The sequence below is a fragment of the Mytilus californianus genome, unplaced genomic scaffold (assembly GCF_021869535.1).
Source record: "Mytilus californianus isolate M0D057914Y unplaced genomic scaffold, xbMytCali1.0.p SCAF_19, whole genome shotgun sequence".
Taxonomy (NCBI): Eukaryota; Metazoa; Mollusca; class Bivalvia; order Mytilida; family Mytilidae; genus Mytilus; species Mytilus californianus.
The window spans coordinates 4,187,468-4,203,903 of NW_026262667.1; the positions used below are offsets into that span (position 1 = coordinate 4,187,468).

Here is a 16,436-nt window from a genome sequence, read left to right on the forward strand (position 1 = left end):
TTAATAAAAATGTTATTTTTGGTATAATTGTCATTTGTTCTTTCGTTGTTAATTTTTTTTCAAAATGAAGGAACACATTGTGTGAATTGAAAGATTTTTTTCGGTCCGTGAACAATCATTTACCTGTACGAATCAATTATGCTACCTGCAGCTGTCCAATTTGTTTTAAGAAAGAGGAAGCTTATTCTTAAAAATTGGACAGTTAAAGGTAACATAATGGTTTCGTACAGGTAAATGATAGTCCAATCACTGATACAAAGAACGGGTATAACAACAGAACGACGTCACAACAATGTGTTTTAATCCAAGAGAAATGACGAATATTGAAAATGAAATATTCCTATTAGCACTACGATTATTATACTAGCTCAATCTACGTGACTAACGATGAATTAAAACTTTTTGTCGTTACACGAAATAGGGAAAAGACTTATACTGAGAGGTAACGTTAACATGGTTAATGGTGTATTGAACAATAAAGCCATAGAGAATGTGGACTTACTTTCTTATGTATATACAGCCAATGGACGAAAAGAAACACATATAAGAAGTAAACAAAACGCTGTGATTTTATAGCTTATGCACCTCTTTTTACTTTTGACCCTTTCCGTACGCCATAGATTTGTTTGAAATAGATTGTCATGAAAGTTTAAGGGTGCTCTCGTCGAGGTCCGCGTTATGAGATTAACTACCCGCATACCGCAATTTTGCACATCATTGTTATTTGTCGTTCAACTCCCACACATCTTTCAACAACCAAAGTCGCAAAATGTCTGATGCACCAGTAGTAGTCAAGACTCCAGCTAAGTCACCAACGAAGAAAGCTGCAGCTAAACCAAAGAAAGTAGCTACTCATCCAAAATACAGCGAGATGGTAGGGAAAGCTATCTCTGCATTGAAAGAGCGCGGGGGCTCTAGCCGTCAAGCCATCCTTAAGTACATCATAGCAAACTTCAATGTTGGTAGCGATGCAAAAACAGTCAACACTCACTTGAAGTTAGCTTTGAAATCAGGAGTGAAGAGCAATAGCTTGAAACAGTCGAAGGGTACCGGCGCTTCTGGAAGTTTTAAGATAGGTGAAGTGGCTAAACCAGCTAAGAAGCCAGCAAAGAAAGCAGTTAAGCCTAAAGCCGCTAAAACAAAGAAGGCAAAGACACCTAAAAAGACTGCCACAAAGAAACCTGCAGCAAAGAAACCAGCTGGTGAAAAGAAAGCAGCTAAACCAAAAGCAAAGAAACCAGCTACCAAGAAACCTGCTGCAAAACCCGCTGCCAAATCTGCAAAGAAAGCCACAAAATCACCAAAAAAGACCAAGGCTGCAGCTAAACCAAAGAAGAAAATGTCTACAACACCCGGTATTCCCAGGCGGTCACCCATCCAAGTACTAACCGAGCTCGACGTTGCTTAACTTCGGTGATCGGACGAGAACCGGTGTTTTCAACGTGATATGGTCGTAGACACTAAAGTGCTAAAAAATTTGATATATAAAGTTAGGAACCGCCGAAAGTCGTGTATTTAGCATTTCTTGACAGAATTTGTACAAAATAAGAAAATTATCAGGTATAAAAATATATATAAACTACACGATCCAGAGTGGAAGATAGTAAAACTTAACAAGTTCACATGCACTTTAGAGAAGACAAAAAATGCAAGAATAGAAAGACAGATATGGAATATGGGGACGAGCTTGATTTTATTTGTAACCAAGTTATATACCATGCAACAATTTCAGACTCTTTTTGAAAAATTTTGGTAGCCCTTAAAAGGGCAGTTTCAGCTTTAAAAGCATCATATGCTTCCTCCATTTACTTCTTCTTTGGGGTCTTTGCCTTCTTTTATTTTTTTTACTTATAATTTTTCACTTCTCCCAAACATACGTTCTATCTTTTTTATTTCTTTATATGGATGTCTGGGGATGTAACATTTAATATAATATATCTAATAAAATAAAATAAAAATAAATGCAAATGCAAATCCAGTAATGCACACGTCGGGCCATATATAAGCTTGAGAATTTCACTCTTTTCACATACATTCCTTCGCTTGTCATCGTCGAGTCAACATCGCACGCGTCGATTTCAAAGCAATTACAGGAGAAGATTACGGTCTGTTGTTTTTGTTCAATTGTTTAGTTAGCATATAAAACAATTTCTATTTTCACTTAAGATTATTTACATTTCTTTTTGTAATTTTTTGTAAGTTTATATACATCTTATTTTTAATCTTTAGGTTTTAAACTTTTGATTTTGCTAAATAAGTTTATTATAATAAGTTAAACAAAGTTTTTACTATGTTTGCTTTTAAAAACAAAAACCCAAAACTTAAATAAATTAAATTAAATGTTCAGATAAAAAGAAATATGACCAATATGACCAACAATAAAAGGAAAATTGACTCAAGAAGTCCACAACAAGGGGAATCACCTGATTCCAAAGTTTACAAACATAGTGAAGGCAATTCGCCACAAATACAATATGCAAAAAGACAAGACTTAAGCCCAAATAAAACTAAAACTAAAAGCCCTGAGTCACACAATGAAAAAGGCAAAAAAATGTTTCCCCCGAGTGAAACACTGATTATTACCTCAAGGGCAAAACAGTTCCTCTTACTGACCCTTAATTCACTTCATTATCTAATTATTACTATGATAGGAAGTGTCAATGATCAGGCAATAGAGATCAAACAACTTAAGAACAGTGTGCTGGTTTACGCTCCATCTGAAACAATAAGGCGCAAAATACTTGGCTTAAATAAACTTGGTAAGTTTCAAATAAAAGTGTCTAAATTTGATACGGACCACAAAAACAAAATAACCATTGAAGCAGCTGCTACAAAAGAAAAAAAACGAAAATAAGGTTACTAAAAATAAAGTCTATAAAGTTATACCTAAACCTGTTGATACTGAAATCCTAAATATTAAAAAGCAGGAAAATATGCTAAGACAAACAGGGGTAGATATCAAAATTGTAAAACAATTAGGTAAAGCTGGGTATCTTTTAGTTACTCTATCTGATAAACATGCACACATTAAATCTATTCCCTTAACCACTCAGGGACAAGAGTATGATTTACTACCATATAAGCCTAACCCTAAATTTTGTACTCAATGCGCAAGTTTAGGTCACTATGCCAAACAATGCAGAAAATCAATCAATACATGTATTAAATGTGCTGGTTAACATGCCACCAAAAACTGTAATGATAAAACCCTAAAATGTAACAACTGTGGCGGTAAACATCAGGCAATAGATAAATCATGCCCCAAATATATATTCCAAAAACAGGTATTGGAAAATATGTACAGTTATAAAATGTCATTTGAACAAGCTAAACAAAAGGCACAACAAAAAGGTGAAACCATACCTAAAATAATTAGTTCCCCAGTGTCAGAAAATGAAACCATACCTAAAATAAGTAGTACATCAAATGTCACACCTGGTAAATCATATGCTGACAGTGTTAAATCAAAAGTAATTAATAATGACACCGATATAATTAGCGACAATGAAGCCAATATGTCACCGGTAGATAATCCAGAAATAAACATAGATCAAAATTTTGATATTGAAACAGAGAATACACAAATAGAAGATCAAACACCCAGTATTCCTAATAAAGATAGAAAAAACATGTCAGATATACGCAAAACTATAATTGAACCACCAAGTAAAGACGTAAATGATCTCAAAAACTGGGAAACCCTAATTACAGGGATACGAACTATTGCGGACTATCAAGGTGATAGCTTGGTTCCCATCATGCGCCTCTTTGCAACATTTATCAGAGAGCAATTTTGCAAAGAAATAATGGTCGACGTCATTTAAAGAAATAATAAACATCAAGTAATTTAAACAATTAATTAACCGTAATGGGGTTACACATATTACAGTGGAATGCGCGATCACTTTAAACGCAAATTCCCTCAAACATTATTTAGACACACATAATAACCCAGAAATTATTTGTGTACAAGAAACTCACTTTAAAGATAATAGGTACGTAAAACTACAAGGCTACCATCCACCAATCATTCGAAATAGAAAGATACCGATTCAACCTAAAGGTAAAAATAAAAAGAGACCTCAAATAGGAGGAGGAGTAGCCATTTATGTTTCAATTCAAGTTAATTTCTCACAACTTAATTTTAATACTGATAACATAGAAGTAGTAGGCGTATCTGTAAACTGTCAAAATAATAAGATAAATATAGTTAATGTGTATAGACCCCCCAATCAAGATATTAAATCTAATGACTATCAAGAAGTTCTGCATAATTTATCAGATAATATAGTGCTACTTGGAGATTTTAATAGTAGATCCTCGATGTGGGGGTCTAGCACAACAGATAGCAATGGTAACATTATTGAAAAGGTCATAGACCAAAATAACATGATAATTTTAAACGACGGTACAGGTACATTTCAAACTGTAACAGGCAACCGAACACAAATAGACCTAACATTAGTCTCCGCCTCGATAGCCAATGACAGTCAAAGGTCAGTTTTAGATGATAAACTAGGCTCTGATCACTTCCCAGTACTCATCGTATTAAATGCAAAACCGGTAAAAAATCAAGTCTGCACTCCACAAAGATGGATTTACGATAAAGCCGACTGGCACAGGTTCACTACTCTTTGTAACGAAGTAAATGTAGATACATGTAATATAAAACATGACGATATTGAAATTTTTAATCAAAATCTATGTGAAGTTGTGACTAAAATCGCAGACGTAACAATCCCAAAACTAGTGGTACAAGAAAAAAACTGTCCCTGGTGGAACGATGATTGTACAAATGCCAAAAAAAATAAGCGTCATAAACATAGAGTATATGATAAATCAAAATCAGAAGAAAATCATGAATTATATAAAACCGCAGTTAAGGAGTTCAAACGTATCACTGATAAGGCAAAAACTGACTACTGGCAAAATTTCTGTGACAAACTAAATTATAAAACTAACGTAAAAACAGTTTGGAACACAGTTAAAGGTCTTAAAGGGGCAAAATCATCGACCCTCCCTACACTTATTAATGAAACCAAACAAGCGGTATCAAATGTAGATAAAGCAAACATGCTCGCCGGAACTTTTGCCGAAGCATCCAGTGACAATAAGTTAGATCCCACATTCAGAACTCATAAAATAAAAACCAAAATAGAAAATCCAATTAATAGGGACGATGATGAGCAACATAATAGGTCAAAGTTTAATATACCATTCAACAAAAACGAACTTTATAAGGTGCTTAAGACCAAAAAGACAACTGCGCCCGGTGATGACCGTATAACATATGAAATGTTCAAACATATGCCTGAAAGTATGATCGATATTATGTTGCAATTAATAAATAAAGTGTGGGTAACTGGTCAACTACCACACAGCTGGAAACATGCAAATGTAATCCCTATACTAAAACCTAATACAAATAAATCGGACCCTAAATCCTATAGGCCTATTTCTCTTACATCAAATTTTTGTAAACTAATGGAAAGCATGGTTAATGTTAGACTTAAATATCTTCTAACGGAGAAAAATATAATAAATGAAACACAAAGTGGGTTTCGTGAAGGTCGCTCCACATTAGACCATTTACTGCGACTCGAAACAGACATTAAAAAAGCTAAAGTACGTAAACAATTTCTACTAGCCATATTTCTTGATATTGAAAAGGCATTTGACTTAGTATGGCGTTTTGGTTTGCTATAAAGTGCAAAGATTACGGCATTAATGGTAGGTTATTTAACTTCATAAAAGACTTTCTGCAAGGTAGAAAAATTCAAGTAAAAGTAAATCAAGAAGCCTCAGACGAATATGATCTTAACAATGGTATCCCGCAAGGTAGCGTCATCAGCCCCACATTATTTAATATCATGATTAATGATTTAGTAGGTCTAGCCAAAAAACCCGCAGTAATGTCACAATTGGCCGACGACAGTGCTATGTGGTACCGAGGTGGAAATATTAAATATCTTACAAAAAAATGCAAGAAACCCTTAATAACATAAGTGCATGGTCTAAAAAATGGGGTTTTAAAATTTCTAAAACCAAAACAATAGGAGTTATATTTGGAGATCGTAAAGTTTATTCAGTTAACCTAATGCTAGATAATCAACCAATCAAATTCCAGAAACATGTCAAATTTCTTGGTCTCATATTTGATAGACAGTTAACTTGGAATAAACACGTAAACTATTTACAAGAAAGATCTAAAGCAATATTAAACGTACTCAGGTATGTTCAAGCAAACAATTATGGCATGGGTACTGATTCTCTTCTCATGCTATATAAATCACTACTTAGATCGGTACTTGACTATGGATGTCAAGCGTTTAATTCAGCATCAATAACTGTAAAATCTAAATTAGATATAATACAAGCTAAAGGTCTTCGCATAGTGTTAGGGGCCCACAAATCGACCCCGCTAGAAACAATACTAGCCGAGTCTGGCGAAATGCCATTACAATTAAGAAGAGACCACCTTTCTCTTAAATATTATGCTCGTACTAAACAAAATCCATCAAATCCAGCCAATCAATTAGTAGATGACTGTATTGAATATCAATTTTATAATCATAAATGGAATGACCATAACATACCCTATGGATTCAGAGTCCAAAATCTACTTAAAGATAACGACCTAGACAAAATAAAGTTGGTAACTAAAAATATTCAAGATCCACCACCATGGATTATAGGTCAAGCAAAAATATCAAGTAAAATTGAGAATGGAAATGGGGAATGTGTCAAAGAGACAACAACCCGACCATAGAACAGACAACAGCAGAAGGTCACCAACAGGTCTTCAATGCAGCAAGAAATTCCCGCACCCGGAGGCGTCCTTCAGCTGGCCCCTAAACAAATATATATACTAGTTCAGTGATAATGAACGTAAAACATAAAAGACAGCATCAGTAAAAAAGAAAATCCGCATATCATTAGGGCTAAAGCGTTAGAGTACATTGACAATGCTTATAAAAATCATTTAAAAATTTACACCGATGGCTCAAAAGACCAGCTTCGGGTAAAACTGGATACGCCTTTCTTATACCATCAAAGTTGATTGCAAGCTATAAACGAAGGTCGGACAATCTTTCCGTGTACACCACAGGAATGACGGCCATTTATCAATCATTAAAGTGGCTATTTTCCAATCAACAGCCAGGGCAAAAAGTTGTTATTCTCACTGATTCATTTAGTGCAATCCAATCTATACAAAATAATGTATCAAGTAGACCCGATATCCTAGAACCAATTCAAATACTAGCTTGCCGTCTAAAACCAAAAAAAATATAAGTAACCATAGAATGGATACCAGCGCATGTTGGTATCCTAGGTAATGAACAGGTTGACAAACTAGCTAAATTAGCGCTAAGTAATAATAAAATTGACCTTAACCTGAGTCTTAGTGCAAACGAATTCATTGCAATAACAACAGCATTATATAAGAAAACGTGACAAGCTAGATGGGATAACACATGCTCCCTATGGAGTCGTTCTATAAATAATACAGTAAATAAAAAACCCACTTTTTATCAAGGTAATCGATATCATGCAAAAACAATAACTAGACTTAGGTTGGGTACTACTTTATTACCTGGTCAGCTAGGCCAGCACATCCGCAATGTATCTCCAATATGCAATACATGCGGCATTAGAGAGGATATAGAACAAGTACTAGTTATTTGTATTAATCACTCACAAGCCAGACAAAATTTACAATCAAACTTGGATAAGGTTCAAATACAAAATGTTAATACCAAAATATTGCTAGATCCTCCTAAAGATAAACAACAATATGTCTGGTCGTGCTTGGTTCAATATTTAACAGAAATTGATTACCATACATTCATATAAGTATTAAAAAAAATAAAAGTAATATAAATAAAATAAATAAAATACACTGCAAGAGTTATCCGGGTCAGTGACTCAGAAATGGAGTCAGGCCGTAACCGGCAGTACAGCAGGCTCTTCAAGACGGCTTAACAACACATCGGTAAGAAGACCAACTGCACTGCAAGAGTTATCCGGGTCAGTGACTCAGAAATGGAGTCAGGCCGTAACCGGCAGTACAGCAGGCTCTTCAAGACGGCTTAACAACACATCGGTAAGAAGACCAACTGCACTGCAAGAGTTATCCGGGTCAGTGACTCAGAAATGGAGTCAGGCCGTAACCGGCAGTACAGCAGGCTCTTCAAGACGGCTTAACAACACATCGGTAACAAGACCAACTGCACTGCAAGAGTTATCCGGGTCAGTGACTCAAAAATGGAGTCAGGCCGTAACCGGCAGTACAGCAGGCTCTTCAAGACGGCTCAACAAAACATCGTTAAGAAGATCAATTACACTGCAAGAGTTATCCGGGTCAGTGACTCAGAAATGGAGTCAGGCCGTAACCGGCAGTACAGCAGGCTCTTCAAGACGGCTCAACAAAACATCGTTAAGAAGATCAATTACACTGCAAGAGTTATCCGGGTCAGTGACTCAGAAATGGAGTCAGGCCGTAACCGGCAGTACAGCAAGCTCTTCGAGACGAATTAAAATCGAAATAAATTTATAATCTAAAAAAATGTTTGAAATAATTAAACATATTTAAAATTAGTCAAAATATATGTAGTGCTAAGTAAATTAAACTATTGAAATTATGCTAACTAAACAGTAACTCACGATAACCTTTGGCTTTTTTTTCCAAATTCGCGGCATCCAAATTATTTTTGTGTCTACTTTTGTTCCTTATATAAATTTTCCATATCATTAAGCCGCAAGTCAAATCTAAGACTTAAAAAATAAAATGGTACTTCGCAAGATCTGGTTTGCGCTAACCCAGTTTTAATTAGCGTGGGGCGCTGTCTTCCTGCGGGCAGCGTTCCAGTGTACTAGCACTATAAAGTCTCAATATAAGTAGCACTAGCACAAAGCAGTCAAAATTAAACATACACCCTTTGGTTTTTATTTATTTTGTTTTATTTTTATTGTACTTAATTCTCTTTTTTTTTTATAGTACATACAAAACATCTTACTAATTATTTTTGAAAAACTCGCATACACAAATTTAGGCATCTTTCGGTTTATAAAAAATATTTGGCAAATAAATTCACATACACAATTTGGCATATCAAAATTTTCCGCTCTTTACTTGGCTGCTGGTGTACCAGGACAACGTTGCTGCCGTTCACTGCTGTTTGCTTGGCCTAGCTTTCCTCTTGTTCCTACTTCTGGTGGTTCCGTATTTATTATTTATTATTTATTTTTACGCATATATTTTTTATTTATTTTTTTTTTTTTTTTTTTATTTTATGTTTTATATAAAAATTTCATTTTCATATTATTTTATTTTATTTATTTTTATATTCTTTTCTTTTCTTTATTTATTAACTTATTCATCAATTTATCTATTCATTTAGTTATTCAAATTTTTACACTATATTATAATTTTTAATAATTTTTTTTTTGTCATTCTAAATTATATCAATTACCATATGGTAAAAATTAAATTATTTAATGCCTAAAAAGGCGCAAGCCAGGGCCGACCGTGCAAGGGCTGTATAGCCAGTCAAGGTTGTTAAAAACTTCCATTTGTTGCACATCATTGTTATTTGTCGTTCAACTCGCACACATCTTTCAACAACCAAAGTCGCAAAATGTCTGATGTACCAGTAGTAGTCAAGACTCCATCTAAGTCACCAAAGAAGAAAGCTGCAACTAAACCAAAGAAAGTAGCTACTCATCCAAAATACAGCGAGATGGTAGGGAAAGCTATCTCTGCATTGAAAGAGCGCGGGGGCTCTAGCCGTCAAGCCATCCTTAAGTACATCATAGCAAACTTCAATGTTGGTAGCGATGCAAAAACAGTCAACACTCACTTGAAGTTAGCTTTGAAATCAGGAGTGAAGAGCAATAGATTGAAGCAGTCGAAGGGTACCGGCGCTTCTGGAAGTTTTAAGATAGGTGAAGTGGCTAAACCAGCTAAGAAGCCAGTAAAGAAAGCAGTTAAGCCTAAAGCCGCTAAACCAAAGAAGGCAAAGACACCTAAAAAGACTGCCACAAAGAAACCTGCAGCAAAGAAACCAGCTGGTGAAAAGAAAGCAGCTAAACCAAAAGCAAAGAAACCAGCTACCAAGAAACCTGCTGCAAAACCCGCTGCCAAATCTGCAAAGAAAGCCACAAAATCACCAAAAAAGACCAAGGCTGCAGCTAAACCAAAGAAGGCAAAGACCCCAAAGAAGAAGTAAATGGAGGAAGCATATGATGCTTTTAAAGCTTAAACAGCCCTTTTAAGGGCTACCAAAATTTCTCAAAAAGAGTCTGATATTGTTGCAAGGTATATAACTTGGTTACAAATAAAATCAAGCTCGTCCCCATATTCCATATCTGTATTTCTATTCTTGCATGTTTTTGTCTTCTCTAAAGTGCATGTGAACTTGTTAAGTTTTACTATCTTCCACTCTGGATCGTGTAGTTTATATATATTTTTATATCTGATAATTTTCTTATTTTATACAAATTCTGTCAAGAAATGCTAAATACATGACTTTCGGCGGTTCCTAACTTTATATATTAAATTTTCTAGCACTTTAGTGTCTACGACCATATCACGTTGAAAACACCGGTTCTCGTCCGATCACCGAAGTTAAGCAACGTCGAGCTCGGTTAGTACTTGGATGGGTGACCGCCTGGGAATACCGGGTGTTGTAGACATTTTCTTCTTTTATTTTTTTACTTTTAATTTTTCACTTCTCCCAAACATACGTTCTATCTTTTTTATTTCTTTATATAGATGTCTGGGGATGTAACATTTAATATAATATATCTAACTTTTGAAGGAAACAGAAAATATATCATTCATAATTTTATTTTTTTCATTACCAACCTGGTGAAATCTTTTAAACTATTTTTAAAAATAAATGCAAGTCCAGTAATGCACACGTCGGGCCATATATAAACTTGAGAATTTCACTCTTTTCACATGCATGTGGCTCAAAAACTTAAAACGAAAATCTTAAAAATACTGTTATCCACCATTTTTGTCCTTTGATGTCGTCTCTTCCTTTTTGACCAGGGCTTATATGATTCACAACATTTCTGAAAGGATTGTGATTATCAAATATTCATTACAGCAAAAACAAATAAAAAACAATAAATACTAATTAAAGCTTGTAAAACTCAAGCAAAAAAGTCAACTATTTGAAACTTTTTCCAACTCAGTCAAGGAAGTCCCGGTTTCGAATTTTGTCATCTTGGTGTGCTTTCATACCCAAGGCAAAATTTAAATTTCTGTGAAGTCTCTTTATTTCTACGTATATCTGAAAACAAAAACATATTTAGAAATGATTTTACTTCAAATACATACCATTTTTATAGCACAATCTAGTTTTTGTGAAATAATACAACACGTTTTCTGATGAAGAATCGCACGAGTGAAATTGACAAGTTGCACATTAATCGTAAATATTTCTTCACTTGTGATATTTTGTTTAAATTTAATCACATATTCTAAAAGAAAAATTCCTGCTGAACATTTTCGTATATGATTTATATATCAAAAAGTACAATTTATTTGAAACAAATGGTTAAAACTTGTCGAACAAGCACACAGAAATTCTTGTCGATTTGTTTGAAATAGATTGTCATGAAAGTTTAAGGGTGCTCTCGTCGAGGTCCGCGTTATGAGATTAACTATCCGCAAACCGCAATTTTGCACATCATTGTTATTTGTCGTTCAACTCGCACACATCTTTCAACAACCAAAGTCGCAAAATGTCTGATGCACCAGTAGTAGTCAAGACTCCAGCTAAGTCACCAAAGAAGAAAGCTGCAGCTAAACCAAAGAAAGTAGCTTCTCATCCAAAATACAGCGAGATGGTAGGGAAAGCTATCTCTGCATTGAAAGAGCGCGGGGTCTCTAGCCGTCAAGCCACCCTTAAGTACATCATAGCAAACTTCAATGTTGGTAGCGATGCAAAAACAGTCAACACTCACTTAAAGTTAGCTTTGAAATCAGGAGTGAAGAGCAATAGCTTGAAACAGTCGAAGGGTACCGGCGCTTCTGGAAGTTTTAACATGTACAAGAATTACGGACATTTCAAGGCGAGATAACTCGTGTTACTTTTCTATTCTGGTTCCCATCTTGTTCTCATCGTCTGGTGACCAGTAGATAAGAATAGATAACTCCCCTAAACGAACACCCCGCCAATAGATGTCACTTTGACGTTATGCTTATAGGGTAATTTATGATATTAGCAGTTATACGATAATTCCGAACGCAGTTGGATTTAAGAAAGAAACCCCGCATACACTATACACAGATGAATGATGAAGAAATTGCCGATAGAAAAGAAATAATTAAAAAAAGAAAAGTTTTGCATGCCCTATGATGTAGAAAGAATATTTTCTGTTAACGATGGTTCAAAAGAGATACGTTTACATGTTATTATATTTCCTATATTTATAATATATGTTTATCTGTTGATCAATACTTTTTTTAATTTGTTTTTCTTAATCTAGTAAATTTTCTTATTGTATGAAATTTGTAACCCTGTTTATACTACACACGACCTTTTCGGAAGCTTTAAGATAGTCCAAATAATTTATCACCGGTGTTTCTGATTTTAACAAGTTCAATTAAAGAAACCTTTTAAAGCCGCAGGCACACTGATCTATCCCTGTATATTTCTTTTTAATTGAGTTAGATGAAAATCCAATATACAAATCCTTTCAACATCAAGCAGGCTTGAGTATTATCTAGATTATGTTTTATATAAAAAAAAATAGCATTTAACTATTCAACGTGATTCTGGAAAAGGATAGACAATTTATGAATATGACGAAGACATAATCTTTCAATCATGTGGAGTGTGGAGCTGGCATGTCAGTTATTGCATGGAAGTATTATATTGACAGGAACTCCAACGAAAAATTAGCACATTCCCATCCCACTGATTTCTTGAAGAAAATAAAAGGTTCCGACTCAGTTTGCCAAGTACGTGATAACTCCTTTGTGGGGTATCTGCGATGCCGCCTTCGCCTGTTCTGTTAACTGAAGCTGGTCTTTTCACGTTATTCGGTATCGAGTGTCTTATCTACCTACCAATGTAAATAAACACGGAAACTCCCGTGGTTATTTGTGAATCGCCAAAGTAATAACGACACCTGTTTCCGTTCAATAAATAAAGACAAAAGCTGAAAAGATCGAAAAAATCGGTCCATATTTAACAGAATGACATAAGAAAATTAACTGCATTCGGAAAGAGGGGAAGCTTATTTTTAGTTTTATTTAATATGTTTTATTCATTGAAACTTGGAAATTGGGAAATATCCGATATTAAAAATTTCATGTACTTAAAGTCGGGTGTTTGCGGAAAACAATGTGTTGCACGTGTAGTGTGCCGGATGGTGCCGGATAGCTTAAATTTAAGTTTTAAGGTTGTTAATTTTTATCGAATGTTACAAGAAAATGTATTGTTTTCTCTATCGTCTCAATTTGAAAAATGTTATTAACGTATTTAACAAATATGTTTTAAAGACTAAAAGAGCTTTATAATTACACGTACGTGATGACCTCTACATAGCAATATCAGGTTACGAGACAGATGAATTGTTACACCTTTTATAATAAGTCCAAAGTTGTAAACAAACCTAAACATTCAACCTAGTCCGAGATTACTCTGACGTCTGACAGATTTTTTTTACGAATGGCATTTATTAATTCTGGATCGGCATTTAAAGAACGATCACCATGATGGTCCCTATGCAGTTTCTATTTTTTTTTTATTCTTAAAATTTGAATTTATTTATGTGTGTAAATGCTTAACAGTTTTGAAACACCTTACACCGTATGTTAAGCAATTTATGTTTTTGTTTCTTGTTGAATTGTATGAAATATTTGCCATAGGACTTTACGTAAACAATTAATCAAAATATTTGATATTTTTTCCGATCAAAGCCCTTTAACATCCCCTGGCCCCCGCCGCTACGGGGAACCATCTTTGGATTAATAATTTGTTAAACACTAAAAATTAAAATATTTGTCAAAGTTAGTAGTTTAACGCGATAATAATTGCTGATAAAAACTTTTCTGTTTAATTCTATAAGAATTTTATGAATTTCAAGCTTAGCATGTTATACGTGTTTAGCCAACGGCCCTCTCATGAATAAAAATTCTTACTATTTAAATTGATTGTAAGTTAAATTGAAATGTTTATAGCTTGTGAGTATTTTTACTCTTCAGTTTTTTGTTTGTTTGTTTTTTTTTTTTTGGTTTTTTTTTTTTTGTGAAAACAGTCGCGGGGATTTCGTTTCTTTGTATTTGTTTTTACGCAGCAAAACCGGAAAAACTGACATATTTTTAACTGACATGGTCGGTTAATGTCGTTTCCTAGACAATTCAGTACACATCCTGTTATTTCGGTATGTTCCGTAATTACGATCAATCACGAGGTTCCAAAAATTTGATAGGACCCATGGATCCATATGACATGTCGAGTTAATTAACACATACTTAACGATTTTGCGGCATCGCACTATAAACGTTTGAAGTCCGCTTGTTGGAGTTCCTGTCAATATAATACTTCCATGGTTATTGCTAGTAGTCCTTTAGTTAATTTATCATGTATCATTGTCATTTGGCTAATAGTGTCTTTTGTTATCTATTCTGACATCGGACTCGGACTTCTTTTAAACTGAGTTTTAATGTGCGTATTGCTGTGTTTTGTTTATTCTACATAGGCTAAAGGTATAGAGCTGAGGGAGGGTTGAAATCTCATAAAACATATAAATAAAAGCTACAGAAAGGCAATATCATAAATATGACAAGATTAACATTACTGTCAATTTTAGATTTTATTTGATATGGGTAGGTCACATGTATTCGATATTGACATAGTATAAGCCAGATGTATACTCCATGCTGAATTTTATTTGATCTAGGTAACACGTAAAATCGTTAACACCTGTGGATTAAATTGTAATATTTTCCTGTCCTCTAGGAACATAAAATTTACATAATTAACTACCCTTAATTAGGCATAGATATCAGTAAATAAAACCACAGACTTTCTCCTTAAAGTTGGGGGCATATTGTTTTACCCCTGTCCGTCCGTCCGTCCCATTATGGGTATTTAGTTATTAAATTTAACTCCTTCTACAGTTTGAATGCTAGAATGCGGGGGCATCATTTGTGTCTCCCAGACACAATTAAATCTCAGATAAAGTTCTACGTTGTCTTTGTTATGATCCAGTTACTTCAGAGTGAAGTGCGGGGCATCACTTTGTCTAGTTAATTTTATAATTATTTTTTTTGTTGTAATTAATCTTATTTGAAAATATTCGTTCATATTTCAGCCGTATCTCAATTTTTTTTCACTTTATAAAATTAGTTTATATGTGTTACCCTATATTCTTATGTGTAGAATACTCTTAAACATATACATTATTATTGTTAAATCGCATTGATAAGAGTTTGAACACTTTAGACAAGGTAAAAAAGTTGATGTGAAAAGACTATTTTCAAATTATAAATTAACTGCAAAAAATAAAACAAGTTGCTTTTTAAAAAAAAAAAGACAATACGTGAACCTTAGAACTTTTTTATTCTAATTATTAATTCAACTGAATAAGAAATTATATATCAGTGTTATCTTGGCCATGTGTGTGGAGGATAATATTTTCTTTTCGTTGTAAATCATTACAATTTTGGCATGTTGAGAGAAGTGTTAAATATAAAGCAAGGAGAGAGAAAAAAAGATTCCCAGACGTATAATTTCTTAAAGAATAATAATAATTCAAAACATGGAGGACACATGTACCTTCTTCCAAAAATTCATAAAATTAATCTAGAAATAAGTAATGAGGCATTGCGAACTGGTCAGCTAGCAGGACACATTAATGTTCGTTGCCAACCAATCATCAATAAGTGTAACTCTCCCTAGAGAGATACTTACTTGATCTACTAGTGATTATAAATATAAAAAAGAAGATGTGGTATGATTGCCAATGAGACAACTCTCCACAAGAGACCAAATGACACAGAAATTAACAACGATAGGTCACCGTACGGCATTTAACAATGAGCAAAGCCCATACCGCATAGTCAGCTATAAAAGGCCCCGAAATGACAAATGTAAAACAATTCAAACGAGAAAACTAACGGTCTAATTTATGTACAAAAAATGAACGAAAAACAAATACGTAACACATCAACAAACGACAACTACTGAATTACAGGCTCCTGACTTGGGACAGGCACATACATACAGAATGTGGCGGGGTTAAACATGTAAGCGGGATCCCAACCTTCCCCCTAACCTGGGACAGAGTCAGTGGTGTAACAGTACAACATAAGAACGAACTATAAAAATCAGTTGAAAAAGGCAAGTTAACTCATCAGATGGATACAAACAGAAATACTACACAGAGTGGACGTGGCCGGGTACTTGTATATC

At 34.3% G+C, this 16,436-nt stretch overlaps 2 non-coding genes across 2 annotated transcripts; one reads left to right on the forward strand and one right to left on the reverse strand.

The window, feature by feature from the left end:
* Positions 1 to 1,340: 1,340 nt before the first annotated feature.
* LOC127727271 (5S ribosomal RNA) lies at positions 1,341 to 1,459 on the reverse strand. Its single transcript, XR_007993843.1, has one exon. It is a non-coding gene; the product is annotated as a 5S ribosomal RNA (ribosomal RNA).
* Positions 1,460 to 10,576: 9,117 nt separating this feature from the next.
* Positions 10,577 to 10,695, forward strand: LOC127727272 (5S ribosomal RNA). The gene has a single exon (XR_007993844.1). It is a non-coding gene; the product is annotated as a 5S ribosomal RNA (ribosomal RNA).
* Positions 10,696 to 16,436: the final 5,741 nt, after the last annotated feature.